This window comes from Geotrypetes seraphini, chromosome 7, assembly GCF_902459505.1.
Source record: "Geotrypetes seraphini chromosome 7, aGeoSer1.1, whole genome shotgun sequence".
NCBI classification, from domain to species: domain Eukaryota; kingdom Metazoa; phylum Chordata; class Amphibia; order Gymnophiona; family Dermophiidae; genus Geotrypetes; species Geotrypetes seraphini.
In genome coordinates this window covers 93,219,519-93,238,748 of record NC_047090.1, presented here as the reverse complement: position 1 = coordinate 93,238,748, position 19,230 = coordinate 93,219,519, and the positions used below count along the sequence as shown (strand labels likewise).

The 19,230-nt window shown below is 41.9% G+C and overlaps 1 long non-coding RNA gene across 2 annotated transcripts in view; it reads left to right on the top strand.

Annotated features, from left to right (window-relative positions):
* LOC117363427 overlaps positions 1-19,230 on the top strand; it is a 48,350-nt gene that overhangs the window by 23,083 nt on the left and 6,037 nt on the right. Inside the window, exons 2-3 of one of the 2 annotated variants that reach the window (XR_004540052.1) lie at positions 922-989; positions 8,815-8,946. This is a non-coding gene — a long non-coding RNA (uncharacterized LOC117363427). Of the gene's footprint in view, positions 1-921; positions 990-8,814; positions 8,947-19,230 lie in introns of those variants that run through there. The other variant, XR_004540051.1, reaches the window with a different exon arrangement.

Genomic DNA, 19,230 nt, shown 5'->3' with positions numbered 1-19,230 from the left:
GGAAAACTTCACAAAATATTATAAATCAGACAATTCCCACTTATAATCGAGTACAAAATCTATTCTATATACTTTGAGACTGCTACCAAATGCACACAGAACACGGCTTGATTCTCATACAATTTGGCCCTGATGCAGTGGGTTTGAATCGTTGCCCACGAAACGCTGGCCACGTTGGCTTTTTTCGAAATACAAGCGCTGACTAAAGATAAGTAACCTTCCAACAGCACTGAATACTATTTACTGATAGCAATTGTAAAGAGAGATAAATGAAAGAATGTGGTCTCATGAAATATGAAAGAGTGTAGAGAGAAAGTAAACGCTGCAAGATAATAGAAAATTGAGTTTTAACAAAATGTTTGAAAAAAATAAAAAAAATGAAAAAATAGAATAAGTTAATTGAAACCTTTTATAAATAAAACAGGCTGAATTTAATGGTTTAGAATAAATAAAAGATACTGGAGTAAGGCCAATGATTGGAGAAAAAGGAGCTAACACAACTACGCTGAATATCTCAGTCATTGAATACGACTACGTGTAGGCTCCATTACTGAGGCCGTCTCCTGTATATAGAATAGATTTTGCACTTGATTATAAGTGGGAATTGTCTGATTTATAAGATCAAGTAGACCTGTCATATACAGCTAAGTGTTCCATTTTAAAAAAAATTATTTTTTGATATTTGGACAGTGTTTGAATGTTGATGGAACAATGCAATTATAAATGGAGTTTTTCTGACCTAGGTTGTGGTTTTCTGCTTCAATAGCTTTGAAAATAGGTTAGTCCCTGGGATATGAAAATACCCCTGGTGCCACTCAGGTCTTTTCGCCATTATATTGGTAAAGGTCCTTAATACAGATCTTGGTCTCTACCAGCCCTAGATATTATTAAATGTTTTTTAATTTATGTTTTTGATCATAGAGACAAGAACATTCTCCCCAGGGCAACATGAAAACTGAGACTTCCAGACACTTCCGTGAAGAAAACAGGTAACAGGACAGTGGGGACATTTCTATAACTGAGTGTCTAAAATTAGGCACCTGGAAGGCACATGGTAAAAGCCTATTCTATACAAGAAAGTTGATGCCTACTGTATTAGCATAATCGGGTATTAATATGCTTAACATAAAGATGTTCAACCTTATGTCATCTATAAACCTCATTTAAGTGTCAGTGCCGAAGTACTATACTGTAATATACTGTAATATATTCTGTAAGTTGTTAGCATAAATAGGAACCTTGCCTGTGTTCCACCCATGCTGCACTCACTATGTTAATTTCCTGTGTCTGGCAAGAATACAGAAGTGCTTATTTTCACACTTTAAATCATCTCATCTCAGTATTAGCTACATAGCCAGCAGAAGAAGCAGGCACAAGCTCTCACCATGGGATGGAACAGAAGCCAGCTCTGATGATGTCATCCAATTGCAACCTCAGCTGCTGGGTGACATCACTAGAGCACTGAAGAAGGCCCATTTATGGTACGGCGGGGGTAGGGGTGGGGTAGCCTGGATATAAACAGAATGCATTTGTATCCCTTAAACATGGAGGAAAGGCTTTTCTTAGTAAACATTTATCTAAGCGAACACCTTCTTCATGACCCACAAGCATAAATTTAATTAATGCTCTGTATACTGCAGTAAATCTCACTATTTTTTAAATATAATTGATGAGAGAGATTTAAAGAGCCTGACATATTCTTATTAAAGGGTTTATCAAATGCAGCTGCAGCATTTTAGAGTACAGCTAGGATTTTATATCTGCAAGCTTTCAGAAACAGAAATACTGTAAAAGCAAAGCTGCAGCTTGAAAAGGAGGGGGTTTCTTACTCTGTAGCTGGTTTTCTTAGAGACAGGCTACAATAGCCCCATCATGATTATGTGCTTTCTTCCAGCAGATGGGGACAGAAACATTTCAGGCAGAGAACATCCTATCTTATCACAAGAAAACATTCATGTTTTCTTTATCAAAATACTTATATTACATACCCCTCTTTTAATAAGCCATGGTAGAGGTCTCTACCTAAATGCTCTGACGCTCAGGATACATGTTTAAAAACAAACAAACACCCTGAGGCAGGTTGCCTACACTGTAGGCATTTTTGCGAGCCTAGGGAGATGCATTTGACTATTAAAGCTTGCCCAAGGCTAGGCGTGGGCATGGTTTTGCCTGGAAGTGGAGGCCCTTGGTGTCTCCCTATGGTTGTGATAGGTGCCTGACACATAGGCCAGCAAAATGCTGGTTTACATTTGAAATAGACGCAGCCGCTGAACCGATCGCGGCAAAGGAATTTGGGGGGTGTCGGGGAGTTGTCCGAGTGGAATCAGAGAGTGGCAGGGGGATCTTGGGGTATCTGGGAGTATCAGGGGTGGAGTCAGGGAGTGTTTGGTGGGATTCAGGGGATGATGGGGCAAGCGGCAGGAGGGAGTTGGCATCCCTCCTGCTGGGAGATGCCTCAGTGGGTGGCAGCAGGAGGAAATGGGCAATCTTCCTGCTGTGGACATTCGGGGGGGGGGGGGCTTTCGGGGGTTCTGGAAGGATGGAGTGGGCATCTTTCCTACTGGGGGATATCTCGGGGGGTGGCGACAGGAGGAATTGGACACATCTCCTGCGGCAGACTGTGTCGGGAGGGTTCACCGTTGCAGCAGGAGGAATTTGGCACTCCTCCTGCTGCAGACATTTAAGAAGTTTCAGGGGTTTGGGGGTTGCAGCAGAAGGGAGTGGGCATCCCTCCTGCTGGCCAAACTATGCGGGGGTGGGGTGGGGAGGGGGGGTGGATGGATTCCCTGCTGCAGCCACTAAACTGATCGCAACAGGGAGATTCTCTTGCCGCGATTAGCTCAGCGGCAACATGTTTCTCTAACTGGCGCCTGTGACATGGACGCCGGTTAGAGAATCAGGGTGGTTAGGCATCTGTCCAACAGGACAAATGCAATTCTATATAGGATGCCCATGTGCGATTCTCAAAAGCTGCTTAGGTGGCTGCTGAGACCGGGCGTCCTATACAGAATCAGGCCTATACTGTACATTTAGTGTTGCTATCTAGACAGCAAGTGGTGCTGATTATATATGGGCTTCGATAGCCATGGCTGACTCTGCAGACAGCAGCAGTATTTATCTATTAACACTGTAGCTATGCAGTTTAAGAGACCTTTATACTAAAGTGCGTTAACCACTTAACACGTGGTTAATGTTTGGAAACAAGCTACCATGTAACTAGTTAATGGGTTTTGCTGTAGTTTGTCTGTTACCATGCATTAAACTGTGCATCAGTGGTATAGTAAGGAGGGGTATGGGGTGGACCGCCCCGTGTGTTGTCTTTACGGGGGGGCACCGGTGCTTCTCCTCCTCTCTACCCCTCCGCGTACCTCTTGAAATGTTTGCTTGCATGAGCAACATCTTCCACTTGCTGCTTGCACTGGCCTCAGCTCTCTTCTGATGTCACATCCTGGTCACGGGGACCAGGACGTGACATCAGAAGGGAGCCGAGGCCGGTGCAGGCGGTAGGTGCAAGATGCTGTTTGCGCAGGCATAAAATTTCAAGTGGTGGGGGTGAGGCGCATTCAAGCAGCGGGAAAGAGGGGAGGGGCGCATGGTGCAACTATGCCAGGCGCCACTGCCACAGGTGCCAACCTCCTTCGCTATGCCACTGCCAAACATTACTGAATTTTTCTGGCAGGGGTCATGGGACAGGCAGAGAGTGAACATAAGAACATAAGAATAGCCTTACTGGGTCAGACCAATAGTCCATCAAGCCCAGTAGCCCGTTCTCATGGTAGCCGATCCAAGTCCCTAGTACCTGGCCAAAACCCAAAGTGTAGAAACATTCCATGCTACCAATCTAGGGCAACTACGTTAAAGAAAAATACAGGGACTAATGTATAAAGGTCCAAGTCAGTAAAAATGATTATGATGAAAAATAAAGACTGACTGCATTGGTAATAAATATCAGCGGTGAGAGGGCTGATGGCAACTTAGAAAAACGCTCAGAAAAAGTGAAACTCTGAGGGGGGTGAATACCTCCCCTTGGGCAAGAGTTTACAATCCAATCATTGCATTTGCTGTTTGAAGCATCACTCTCTGACCGCTGGTAAAGCTTAATCAATTCAATAACTTTGGTTGACAAAATTTTTGTTCAAAAATATATCATACACGAACTCTCTTGCTCTTTAAACGATACTATACACTTATCTGTGCAAGCTTATAAGGATTATGGTAGTAAGGGCTCTAGGGGTCTCAACGTGGCCCCGTTTCGATAATCTTCTTCAGGAGACCCGATACTGCACACTCTAAGACCTTGTGCTAATCGTATCTTTGCAACAAGAGATGATCGTTTGCCAAATTTAGAAAGTCCAAACGACTTTCTAAATTTGGCAAACGATCATCTCTTGTTGCAAAGATACGATTAGCACAAGGTCTTAGAGTGTGCAGTATCGGGTCTCCTGAAGAAGATTATCGAAACGGGGCCACGTTGAGACCCCTAGAGCCCTTACTACCATAATCCTTATAAGCTTGCACAGATAAGTGTATAGTATCGTTTAAAGAGCAAGAGAGTTCGTGTATGATATATTTTTGAACAAAAATTTTGTCAACCAAAGTTATTGAATTGATTAAGCTTTACCAGCGGTCAGAGAGTGATGCTTCAAACAGCAAATGCAATGATTGGATTGTAAACTCTTGCCCAAGGGGAGGTATTCACCCCCCTCAGAGTTTCACTTTTTCTGAGCGTTTTTCTAAGTTGCCATCAGCCCTCTCACCGCTGATATTTATTACCAATGCAGTCAGTCTTTATTTTTCACCAATCTAGGGCAAGCAGAGGCTCCCCCCATGTCTTTCTCAATAACAGACTATGGACTTTTCCTCCAGGAATTTGTCCAAACCTTTCTTAAAGTGTTAGCCAGCTAGTGCATGACCATGAACTAACTGGCTAATTCAGAGTTCACATGGGAGCACTTAGGAGCAGAAAGTGGTCCCACGTTAACTCTTAGCAGGTACTATGCACTAATAGAAGCATTAACATATTTTGGATCTGGTGCAGTGCCAGGATGGGAGCAGAAGGAGACCATTTTCACTCCGGGCCACTGGACCACTATAGAGACCCTTAGGTAGATCCTGGGAGAGTTTGGGGTAGGGAGAGGGCTGGTCTCTGGGAGGTGAGACTTGTGTTCACAGGCGAGGCTTTTTGACAAGCAGACATGATTAAACAGGGCAGGGTTTGACATTTGAGGGGGATCAGAACAGAGAGAATGATGGAAGGGGATTTTAACATTTTTGAGGAGGGGATTGGAATAGGGACGACTGGACTAGAGGGTGATATCAAGGGGATTGAGATTTCAGAGGGGGAGGGGAACAGACCAAAGAGGAAGATGTGCCAATTTGGCAGTACATTATTTAATTGATTAACTCTAAGTGGGTTGGCCTCACAATACATGCTCCTGTAACATCTTCCACTGTACTAATGCAGTGCCTATGTAGAAAGGATCTTTCCTGTTCTGGTAAGCGTAGGCAGATACTGGGCATGCTCCTTGCTTCTACCACAGAGGCTTAACATGTACAATGTGCTGGTTTTAGCTCTTCATACGTAGTAAGTGCAAACATATATATATATATTTATTTCTAAAATCTCTTACCCGCCTATAACTAAGCAGTTTACAATTTAAAACATTCACAATGGTTCAGAAGATAACATACATAACAATACTTTCAATACAATGCAATAGTTCAGAAGACAAGAAACTTTCAATATACTACGTTTATAGCTCACTAAAAATGGCAAAAACTTGCAATAAAATTCCATGTCATCAGTTCTCATAAATCTCTAAGACTCAGGCCATAATAAGACTCCTCTTCAGGCATCTCCCTTCAGTATAACTTCAAAGGAAAGCCTCTACATATAATTGTGTTTTTAACATTTTCTTAAACTGTGACCGATCTAAACAGGTCCTCCGAATGCCAGGGAGGAGATTCCATCATTTTACTCATTGCTATTCTTGATTTAGCATACCAAACAGTATTCTCCATCCTCGAGGTCAATCTCGCTGTACCTTCAGACCTCAAACATCTCCTCGGTTGGTATACCTGCACTTTAGTAAACTTTTCCCTACATTTGTTAAGGAGTATTAATAAACAGAATGCACACTAACAAATGCATGTCTTTAATGCCTGCAGTGCCTAATGAGACCCTTTCCTTGAATTATAAAACCTTATGCGCATGTACAGGCAGTCCTCGGATTAAGAACGAGTTACGTTTTTAAAGCTGTTCTTAAGTCGGATTTGTATGTAACTCAGAACTTGTAGATTTTAAGATTCTTGCTGCTTACCTCTGCTCTCAGCTGACAAAAGGGCCAATTGTCCCTACCAGCGTTCCCTCTAAGGTACAGCATTCACAACCACACATTGTTCTTAATGTGGCCATGCATCATTCCTGAATCTGATACAGGAGAGGTATGGGAGTCTATGCCACTGGAAATACTGCTCAGTGAAATCAGAGGAAGCCACAATTACGTTCTTAAGTACGTGTCGTACTTAAGTCGGGCGTCTGTAACTTGGGGACTGCCTGTATAGCTATAAAGCAGTGGTCTCAAACTCAAACCCTTTGCAGGGCCACATTTTGGATTTGGCGGTACTTGGAGGGCCGCAGAAAAAAATAGTTAATGTCTTATTAAAGAAATGACAATTTTGCATGAGGTAAAACTCTTTATAGTTTATAATTCTTTCCTTTTGGCTAAGTTTTAATAATAATATTGTAATTTATAGCTAAAGAGATATGATCAAGAAACTGTTTTATTTTACTTTTGTGATTATGATAAACATACCGAGGGCCTCAAAATAGTACCTGGCGGGCCGCATGTGGCCCCCGGGCCGCAAGTTTGAGACCACTGCTATAAAGCCATTTTGCTTTTAACTATACAGTCTCATCCTTATGCTCAGGACACATTCATTTATGCATAATTAATAAAACCACATGTATTACGGTGTGTTCATATCTCATTTTTCAGGTGATATAAAAAAAAAAAAAGAACTTGACCTTCCGTCTCATAGCATCCAAAAACAGATAGACAGAGGGCAGGATGGACACAGCAGCTACAAACAAATAGACGTACAGACGCTCACTGATGGCATAACCTTTTTCTGTTGAATGCAGCAGCTGGAACAATATGCTTGTGAGGCAGCAACGGGATTAGCTACACACGACTTGCTGCTGAATTACAGTCGGGAGCTGTGTACATTTTAATGGAACGGGACACCCAGGTTGCATTGTGTCCCGGACAACAAGCAGGGGTGGATCCGACAAGCCTGCAACTCTTTCAAGCTCTAGTGAAAAGGAGGGTCTTTCCCTAGTCCTTTCTTGCTGGCCGCCTTGTATTTAATATGAACAACTAGTGGGATTTTTTTTGTTGGTTTTTTTTTTGTACAACAGATGGAGGGCAGGACTGATAAAAGAGTCCTGCTGCAGGTCAGGGAAACAGAAAACTCCCTTTTAGCTATATTTCAAACCCAGAGGTTTTAAAAAACTGATTCTTTAAATTGTAATTTTTAAATGTTATCCAGTCCCTTATATGATTAATGACAACATTCTTGTTATATGAAAGCCATGCGCTCTTATTAATAAAAGTTAAATTAGAAATCACGGCATCTTAGGCCAAAGTGAAACATTAAATCATTCTGTTTTTGCAGGTTATATTTGTTATAAATATTGATTTGCTGACAGTGCAGCCTATGTTCTTCAAAATCATCCTACTAAGACATCAGGTTTAAACTCCTAAAACAGAAGCTATTTTTTATGCAAATTAACTACCAGCTATAAATATTAGCAGAATGAACTGTAACAACCTGAGTGCTAAAGGCACTAGCAATGTGGTTATTCTGTCAGGTCATCCCAGAACCTTTTTCAAGTGTAAAAAATGTCTTCTTTTTGGACGCACTGGCCCTCTACCTTTTGATCTTTTTTTTTTCCCCTCCCCCCATGAAAATCAGTCAAGGGAACATTTTATTGTGTGTCTACAAGATCATTAGTAAGATTTCATCTAGACCTTTGTTCATTTCTGGGGTTCATACTTCCAACAGCATAGACTGGGCAGAGACAGTCTAGGGGAAGGATACTAAATTTGTGCCCAGTAAGTCCTATAAAGTGCGAAATAACAACCTAAACTGGTTTAAAGGAAAAGAGAAAGGGAACATATGCCATTGTGTAATTTAACCCTCTGGCTTCACCTAGGCCTTGAGACAAGCTGCCTTCTTCGGCTGGGAGGAGTCCTCCTCTAAAATCACATAACAGCAGGGGTGGGCAACCTTTATTCATAGAGGGCCACATGAATGACTACTATTGCTAGTAGGCCGCAGCATTATGTAATGTTGGACCTAGAAATGGAGAGAGCTCCATAGACTTTCTGTGATAAATAAATAAGTAAAAATATAAATAAAGACAAAGGAAATAAAACTGTTAAAGTGGCTATTCTGAAAATATTTGCAAACTAGTTTTTTAGCCCATTACATTAACGGGTGCTAGAATAGATGTGTAGATTTAGGCTTTTCTTTCTTTTTCTGTCTCTCCCCCCTGTCCAGCAGCACCCCTTCGCTGCTCCCCCTGTCCAGCAGTAGCCCTTCTCCCTTCCTTTTACCTACCCATATTCAGGCTCCCATTTCCCCTTTTACCTTCCCTATTTCCGTCTGGCGTTGGTGGGATTTGGGCTCCATTGCTTCCACCTGTTGGAAACCAGGGCCTTCTGCTACTTATAGTTTACTTCATTATATTTTCAGCTTGTGTTCTCAGGATGCACAGAGAATTCAGTTTGTTTGCTTTTTTTTCTGCAGGGTGTCTGTCTTGCCTGTATCTTTCCACTTGAAAAGCAAATGGCATACATCCTCTAGTCAAGTGCCGACGCACTCTGTTGCAGGGCCTCTGCTGAGCTGCGGGGAGCTTTTTGAGCTCGGTGTCCGAGTTTGTCAGGTAGGTCTTCCAGGCCGCGGGAGAAGTAGGTTTGTTCTGGGAGCCGACAGGATAGTTCTGTGACTCCTTTAGTCCCTTTCCGCCCCCCTCCCTTTCCTTCCTGCGATCCCCTCTGCTTGTTTAACTTTCCAGCGGCTCCTCTCACAATCGCCAACTGTGTTGGAAGTCTTCTCCGACACAGGAGCGCGGCGTCTTTTAAGTTAAAATGAAACTTTGGCCGGTAGGGCTGTACTTCCGGGATGGAGGACTGCGCGAGGTGGAAAGCATGGAGGCCATCGCTTTTCAATTTATGTGACGGCCACTGGCACAGCTAAGCGCCTATGCGCACTCCTGGCAGCCAGGGACCTATGGATCACGCAGGTAAGAGTGTGCATGAGCGTTTAGCGTTTTATTATAGTAGATTTGGCATTTAAAATTGGCAAAACGCTGGTTAATGACATTTTCTCCTTTCACTTCCCATGGGCTTGTGGGCAGCAAGCAATTCAGTAGTGGGCCACAAGTTACCCACCCTTGTATTTACAGGGCCCCCAGGAGGTGCCCTCTCTATGTCACATCAATTGGTAACCACAAATCAGTAATAGGGGACACATAGGAGTGCTACTTCCAGTAATGGGGAAGACTTCTGGAAGTAATGGTAATGCATTTGATATACTGCCTTTCTGTGGTTCAACCAAAGCAGTACACATATTATATATACGTACCTTCTCTGTTCCTAGTAGGCTCACAATCTAGTAAGAACATAAGAATTGCCACTGCTAGGTCAGACCTGTGGTCCATCATGCCCAGCAGTCTGCTCACAAAGACCAGTGCCCTAACTGAGACTAGCTGTACCTGCGTATGTTCTGGTTCAGCAGGAACTTGTCTAACTTTATCTTGAATCCCTGGAGGGTGTTCTCCCTTATAACAGCCTCCGGAAGAGCGTTCCAGTTTTCCACCACTCTCTGGGTGAAGAAGAACTTCCTTACATTTGTACGGAATCTATCCCCTTTTAACTTTAGAGATTGCCCTCTCGTTCTCTCTACCTTGGAGAGGGTGAACAACCTGTCTCTATCTACTAAGTCTATTTCCTTCATTATCTTGAATGTTTCGATCATGTCCCCTCTCAGCCTCCTCTTTTCAAGAGAGAAGAGGCCCAGTTTTTCTAATCTCTCACTGTACGGCAACTCCTCCAGCCCCTTAACCATTTTAGTCGCTATTCTCTGGACCCTTTCGAGTAGTACCGTGTCCTTCTTCATGTACAGCGACCAGTACTGGACGAGTATTCCAGGTGGGGGCATACCATGGCCCAGTACAGCGGCATGATAACCTTCTCCAATCTGCTTGTGATCCCCTTCTTAATCACTCCTAACATTCTGTTCACCCTTTTCACATTGCACGGACGGCTTCATCGACTTGTCAATCAGTACTCCCAGGTCTCTTTCCTGGGGGGGTCTCTCCGAGTATTGCACCAGACATCCTGTATTCATCTATAAGATTTTTGTTACTGACATGCATCACCTTACACTTATCCATGTTAAACCTCATTTGCCATGTCGCAGCCCATTTCTCAAGTGTGTTTATGTCACATTGCAGGTCTTCGCAATCCTTCTGCATCTTCACCACTCTGAATAATTTCGTATAATCCACAAATTTAATCATTTCACTCATCGTACCAATTTCGAGGTAGTTTATAAATATGTTGAAGAGCACGGGTCCAAGCACCGAACCCTGCGGCACTCCACTCGTGATGCTTTTCCAGTCCAAGTATTGTCCATTTAAACTCCCCCCCCACCCAGGAGTAACTGCCCCTAGAGCAGTGTCTCTCAAACTGTTTGCCACGGCACAATGGTGTGCCCCAAAGAGATTCTGGGTGTGTCACGAGAGATTCCAGAATTTTACTTTATTTTAAAAAATTCCCTTCATACGTATACACTAGAATAGATGACATATACATCACGTATGCAAGTCTGTCAATGTTATGAGCATCTTCATTTATAAGGGTACAACTGCCCAGACAAGCATCATTCTTTGACGTGATTGGTCCTTGAAAACTTAACGGCAAGTAAATTTTATTTTTATTTATTTTGTGCAGTAGTTATCCTAACCTAAGTAGCAAAGCAATCAAGTCTTTGTTACCATTTGGATCTTCTTATCTTTGTGAGCTTGGATTTTCAGTTCTGACAGAAATTAAATAGAAAAAAAGAGAACAACTGCAGATGATGGATGTTTGCTTGTCAGCTATCAAGCTACACGTTGAGTTAATTTGCATTCAACAACAAGCACATCCATCGCATTGATAGGCAATTCTATTCTATCTGCTTTAGTTTCACCATTGTTACAATTACCCTTACATAGCGTAAAGAACTTTAAATGAATAACTCTCAAATTTAATTTTTTATTGATTTTGCAATTTTATAATTTCAATTATAATATGCTATAAAAATATTTGCTCCATTTAATGTGCCACAAAAAAAATAATTTGCTTTGTTTAGTGTGCCAGAGCTAAGAAAGTTTGAGAGACACTGCTCTAGAGGGTAGCCTATGCTGCCTATTGGGAAATTTGCTCTTGAAAATATGACGGAGGCATTCATATGCCTCAAAGTTGGAGATCCCTTAGCACTCTCAAGAAGAATAATCACAAGAATAGTGTACCTAATGCAGAGGAACTTGTAAAGTTTTTTAGTGATAAAATTAAAAACTAAAAACATCAGAGCCCTTTTCCCTAAAGTAGAATATGAGGTTTTACTTTGCGATTTGGAAACAAATGCTATCATTGTGTACAGATATTGGAAAAAATTTGCATATACAAAGGAAGACCAAGTTAGGACCTTATGCAATAGACTTGGGGTAATTGCTCCTTGAATCCTTGTCCATCTTATATTTTTTTTAGATATTCCAGGCCAGGCTATTTGTCGGTTAACTTTACTGATAAATTGTTTTCTAGATTCTGGCTATTTTTATACATCAATGGGTCATAGAGTTCTTACCCCTTAGATCAATCTATTCCAACAAACTGTTGCCCAATCACTAATATACCTTTATTAACCAAATCAATTGAGTCCATAATCTCTGAACAATTATCAAGTTACGCACATATATAGACATGTTTTCCATACTATCTCCATTTCAACATGACTTTCGCTCCAACTACAGTACAGAAACTTTACTGTTACCCTTGATCTCTAAAATTCAAAGTTTACTTTCACTGAATCGTTTTGATCTTTCAGCAGCTTTTGATGTTGTGAACCATGATATTCTTGTTCAACTATTGTCTGATTTAGGTTTGGAGGGTAACTTCCTCAATTGGTTCAAAGGATTTCTGTTATTGCGATCATTCATGGTAAATTTCAATGGTACAACATCTACTGCTTGGTCTTTGGACTGTGGGGGGCCTCAAGATTCACCATTGTCCCCTGTTCTTATTAATATTTATATGACTGCATTAAATGTCTTCCCATTAAGCTCTATCGTAACTTTATTCATATATGCCGATGCTATTTTTATTTTAGAGGAAGTAGGCCCGAATTTGAGCAATTTTTCAGCTAATATTAATTAATGTATTTCCAAACTTCACCAATACAACAACAAAATTCCTTTGGTTAGGTCCTGAATCAGCATATATTCCAAGCACAGGTACACATAATACTGGTGTTCTACCAATAGCGTTTTCTTCTAGAGTATTGGGAAACTTTCCTCTTCAAGGATGCCTTTAACACCTAAGCTCCCCTCTGCAACAAAATGCTTCCTTAGAAGCGACCTCGCTCTCCTGTATTCTCCAACACCCTCTCACCCCCCTTTTATTTATTTTTTAATCTCAATGTATTTTTTTACTCCCTTATGTCCTTTTCCTCATGTCTGGTAGGTCCTATCAGTCTTGTCCACTATCCCTTTATCTAGTTTTAATTGCTTTTGTATTATTTTTATTTTATTATGTATATTTTTTTTTAATTCAATTTTCATTGTAAACCATTTAGCTATTCTATGATAAACGGTACAGTGCTCCAAGGAACCCCCGCGAAAATCTTGAAAAACTGCAAATACGATTTTTCATGGGGGAGACTGGAGAGGGCAGCGGGAGAGGCAGGAGAGAGCAGCTGGAGTGCCGGCGAGTGCAGGAAATCACTCACTGTATGCTCCGACCACCTCTTGCTGCACTAAGTCGGGCCTTACCAATGAGGAGCTGCGTGTCAAAAGAGCTCCTGATTGGATAAGGCCTGAATTAGTGCAAGGAAAGGCTGTCGGAGCATAGAGCGAGTGATTTCCTGCACTCGCCGGTGCTCCAGCTGTTTTCTTCTGCCTCTCCCGCTGCCCTCTCCTTGTCGGCAGTTCGCGGTTGGAAAACACAACGAATGACCGGGACCGCAAACTGCCGACCGCGAACGACCGGGGGAACACTGTATATCAAATTTGAAATAAACTTGGAATAACTTTAGATTCTTCTCTTTCTTGCCATCAGCAGGTAAATCATCTGATTAAGAAATGTTTTTTTTTTCGTTTACGCACATTGAAAAGTGTCCACCCTTTATTTTACCAACACCATTTTGCAGTATTAGTCCAGTCAGTTATTTTAGCTTAGCTAGACTATTGCAATTCTATCTATGTTGGTTTAAATAAAGGGAATCAGGAAAGGTTACAATTAATACAGAACACTGCAGCACAACTAATTATTAGAAAGTCAAAGGGGTCCTTTTATTAAGGTACGTTAGCCGATTTAGCGTACGCTAAATGCTAAGGCATCCATTATATTCTATGGGCGCCTTAGCATTTAGTGCACACTAAATCGGTTAGCACACCTTAATAAAAGGACCCCAAAATTTGAGCACGTTACTCCATTGTCTAAGAACTTATACTGAGTTCAGTTAAATGTGTTTGTATTGTTTACAAAATTATTCATGGATTGTTTGACTCTCTGATACCCTTAACCTTAAACTCCTCAAACATTTTGGGTTGTAGAACTATTCATATACATAAGTTATCTTCTTCTTTGGTCAAATGTTCTCGATCACCTGGCAAAATTGCTCGATCTTTTTCCTTCCTATTGACTGCACTATGGAATGACCTTCCCATTCAGATACGATCATGTATTTCTTTTCAGGTTTTCCGTATAATTTTAAAAACTATGATGTTTCAACATTTTTTAGAATGTAACTCCTAATGATCTATCTTAAAATATCAAAAGGCCAAAAACTAAACCTAAAATTGCCAAAACCAATTCAACATAATTCCCCCCCAAATTTGGCAATATAGAAAGGGCCAAAGACCCTCACCATATAAGCCAAAATGGGTAGAATGAAATACAACAAGAAATAATAGTGAACAATAAGCAAAGAGAAAGACCTCAGTACTGGGGAACTGCAATAGATCGGCACATGGGATCTATTCACAGGGCAAAGGTAAGGGAAGGGACATTAAGGTGGGCAGACTAGATGGGCCGTGGGCCCTTATCTGCCGTCTATTTCTATGTTTCTATGTTTCTATGTTAGATCAAACCCTTAGCAGTATACCCCCGGGCAGACAACTCATATGTAACTTAAAGGCTATAACCTAAATGAGTTTGCCCCATGGAGAACAGCACTGCTGCTGCAAGCACTTCAGCTGCACTTACCGTCTCCTTTAGAGGCGACAGTAAGTTTGGCTGTGCTATTGGTAGCTGAGACTAGTGCTGCCTGATTCATGATTCAAATCGATTCACGATTCACTTCAGGTGAATTGATTCGAATCGATTTGTTGGTTTTTTTAAACCAGCCTCGCCAATTCAGTGACCTAGGGTTTCTCACCACTCGTTGGGGGTATGCGGGCTGACCACTGACTGCCGCTGTTGCTGCTCCCTGCTTGTCACCACCACTGCTGCTGCTTCCCACCCACTTCCTGCTACAACTCTAGGAAGGGAAGGGCCAGCATGAAGCGATTGCACGCCGCTGGCCTAGAAGCCCTCCCCCGAAGTCAATTCTAATGTCGAAGAGAAGGTCTAGGCCAGCTAATCGCTGCTTGGCTGGCCCGGACCTTCTCTCCGATGTCAGAATTGACATCGGGGAAGGATTGTGGGCTGGTGGCGTGCAATCGCTGCATTATGGTTCTTACCTTCCTGGAGTTCGATGAGCAGTGGACCATGGTGAGAGGAGGAGGAATCGATGGTGGGTAGGCAGGCTTCAGCACTGCAGGGAGGAAGGCAGGCTTCGGCGTGGCAGGGAGGGAGGTAGGAAGGGGACAGTAACTTACATAAGAAGGAAGGAGAGGAGGGGGGGCACTAACTTACATTGGAAGGAAAGAAGGGAGCACTAACTTACATAGGAAGGAAGGAAGGAGGGAGGGGAGGAAATACTAACTTACATAGGAAGGAAGGAAGGGGCACTAACTTACATAGGAAGGAAGGAGGGAGAGAAGAGGGCACTAACTTACATAGGAAGGAGGGAAGGAGGGAGGGAGGGAAGAGGGCACTAACTTACATAGGAAGGAAGGAGGGAGGGAGGATGGGGGCACTAACTTGGGACACAGAAAGGAGGGAGGGAATAGAAAGGGACAATTGTTGGGCCTGAGTGAAGAAAGAAAGAAAGATTGGATGCACAGTCAGAAGGAAGTGCAACCAGAGACTCATAAAATCACCAGACAACAAAGGTAGGAAAAATCATTTTATTTTCTATTTTGTGATTACAATATGTCAGATTTGAAATGTGTATCCTGCCAGAGCTGGTGTTAAACCGCGAACGTGAGCTAGGATTTAACAGAGAGAGGAAAAGTCTTTTTTGTTTGTTTATTATGTTTGCACCACAGCGCCAGTTTGGGTAGGAAAGGGCAAAGGGGGTAAAGAGGCTATAAAACAGGTGAAGAGGCTATAAAATAAACCCACCAGGGTGTTTGAAAACAACACCCAATTGAATAGGAAAATCAAATCGAAAAATCGATTCAATAGGCTGAATCAAATCAAATTTTTTTTCCCCTGAATCGGGCAGCTCTAGCTGAGACAGCTAGTGCCTGGAAAAGGCAAAATATTTATTCTGTATTTGACTTGCAATGACTTTGGATTTTGAATACAAATCTTAAAACTCTAGCAAGCTTGAAATGTAGCCGCCCCTGGAAATATTGCAAAGCATGGGTTTGCCTTTGTATCTAGCTGGTTCTATTGGGGATTTACTTTACCCATCCTTCAGCCAACAGCATCCTTTAACACCCGTCTGCAGTGGCTTTGCTTTGTTTTTCTTTCTTGAAAAAATATACGCTGAAAGATTCAGCCTGCAGTTCACTGACCACTTCTGAACACTGAGCACTCACAGGGATAAGAGGAAACTCAACACTGAAGCATTACTGGACCGAGGGTGGCAGAAGATGTGAAGCAACACAGCCCCTGATTGAACATCTCAATATCTGCTTCAAAACATTATGGGACCCCTTTACTAGGCTGCGTAAGGAATTAATACGCACCTAACACAGGAAAAATGGCCTAATGGAAGACATGCTAAAGCGTTCTGCAATAGTTTTTCCATCAGCATGTGCTAAATGCATGGTATTTATTTTTTATTATTTTTTTGGGGGGTGGGGCATGTCAGGGGCAGAGAATGGGCACTGAATCGCTAATCAGCTAGCATGCTGTCATTACTGCCTCACTAAGGGGCTTCTTTTACTAAGCAATATGAAATGGCTAGTGCTATCCCCCAGTGTGGTGGTAAAACAACCCCATTTTCTGTTTTTCTTACTAATGGCCACCTGCTAATTTCCCCATTAGTGTGTGTCCATTAGCACAGGAGCCTTCATTGCTACCTATTTTGTAAAAAGTAAGGGCTCAGGCATTAACCACATGCTAATCAGTACACATCAAGGTAGCTGTGCGGATTAATGCAGAATGTACCTGCTCTCTGCTCCCAGACATGCCCCAGCACTAAAAAAATAAAATAGCGCCAGAATACTTAAAGAACAAGCTAACCCTTAAACACACCATCAAGACCTTTGAGGACCTCTCAAGGAGCATCACCATTTGTACCCTCATCGACATAAATCGTATGATGTGATAGCCACCAGCAAGCCTTGTGTCAGGAAAAGCTACGTCTAGCTCCAGATTACCTGTACTTCAGGAAGCAGACGAAAGCCTGGCTCTTCACCTAAGCCTTTAATACATAGGATAATTGACTATAGAATTACATATAAAATAGCACTCATAATGTTCAAAGTTCAAATTACGAATGCTCCCAGCTTCACCGACAAATTTCTCATACCGCACGCTTTATCTCGATCGCTAAGATCCTCTTCTCAAAATCTATTGACAGTCCCCTCATTGAGAGTTATCAATACATGCCGTAACACATCATTTTCGGTAACAGCTCCCCTTACATGGAACTCCCTGCCCGCTTTTTTAAGGGAGGGAAAAAGTCTTGACACATTTAAAGGATCTCTTAAATGTTTTCTATTTAAAGGTGTGTTCGAATTCTATCTCTGACATATCTCCAAACTTTCAACAATGCTTTACTCTCAGCAATGTTAAACATTATTCCTTTTTTTTTCACTTTAGGCTTTCTTCCCTCTCCTCTCGTTTTGCCCTTTTTATGTTTCTTTACTATACAAATTGTAGTTCTCCCTTTTCCCTATCATTCCAATCCATCAATTGGAGTCTTTGTATCTTGTCATGTTTTATATGATTACTTGTATTCTCCCTCTTTCAATTGTAAATCGCTTAGAATTTTATGTAAAGTGATCAATCAAATTTTAGTAAACTTGAAACTTATACACTCATTCTGCACCAGGACTAGCTTGCCACACACACTAAGGCCCTCTTTTACTAAGGTGCGCTACGCGTTTTAGCACACATTTAGCGTGCGCTAAATCAACACATGCGCTAACCGTTAACATGTCCATAGGATAACATGCATGCGTTAGCGATTAGCATGCACTAATATTTATCGCACGCTAAAAAGCATAGCGCACCTTAGCAAAAAAGGGGGTAAGTAAATCAGTTCCTTATACCTTGTTTAACTGCCTTGAGTTTAGCCTCCCATCTGTTTATCCCAACTCATTATGTACCATCCATCTTGTCCCCATCTGTATCTGACCCCTCAGCTATAGGATCAGCTGTATTACAGAAAAGCTTTAGCATCATATCTATGTTATTTGAATGTTCTGATTTGTGCTTATTAGATGTTTCATATGTATTATGTTGCCCTTTTAATATGTATTATATCACTCTCAGTTGAATTTCAGTGCTATTAATAAGTATATTATTGAAACTGTTTTATGGAAGTCCTGTTATTAAGTTTCAATTTACTGATTTTGACTTTACCTCATGCATTTATGTTTATATTTGGTCTTTTTACTACTTTAGAAACATAGAAACATAGAAAAAAGCAGCAGAAAAGGGCTATAGCCCACCAAGTTTGCCCATTCCAAGTATCCCCTCCCCTGAATTTACTCCCTTAAAGATCCCACGTGAGTATCCCATTTTCTCTTAAAATCCGTCACACTGCTGGCCTTTATCACCTGGAGTGGGAGTCTGTTCCAATGATCCACTACTCTTTCGGTGAAGAAGTACTTCCTGGAGTCGCCATGAAACTTCCCTCCCCTGATTTTCAACGGATGCCCTCTGGTGGTCGAGGGTCCCATGAACCAGAAGATATCATCTTCTGACTCGATGCGTCCCGTGATGTACTTATATGTTTCAATCATATCTCCCCGTTCTCTTCTTTCCTCAAGTGAGTACAGCCGCAATTTTTTTTAATCTTTCTTCATACGTGAGATCCTTGAGCCCCAAGACCATCCTGGTGGCCGTTCGCTGAACCGACTCGATCCTCAGCACGTCCTTTCGGTAGTGTGGTCTCCAAAACTGAACACAGTACTCCAAGTGAGGCCTCACCATGGCTCTGTACAACGGCATCATAACTTCAGGTCTCCTGCTGACGAAACCTCTGCGGATACACTCCATCATTTGTCTTGCCCTGGAGGAAGCCTTCTCCACTTGATTGGCAACCTTCATGTCCTCACTAATGATCACCCCTAGGTCGCGTTCCGCCGTGGTCCTAACCAAGGTCTCACCATTTAGTACATAAGTTCTACGCGGGTTTCTCTTACCCAGGTGCATTATCTTGCTGTTAACATAATTGTAAGTTTTATGTTGAAGTAAACCTTGGATGAATGTCTTCATATAGGTGGGATTTATTAACCACCTTTATGAAGACATTCATCTAATACTTCCCAATACTTAAATAAATTCTATTCTATTCTATTTTTTTTTTTTTTTTTTTAGCGCATGGGTAGCTCATGCTGATCCCAAAACTACCTCAGGACATCTGAGCATGCCCTGCAATAGGGCATTTTAACCT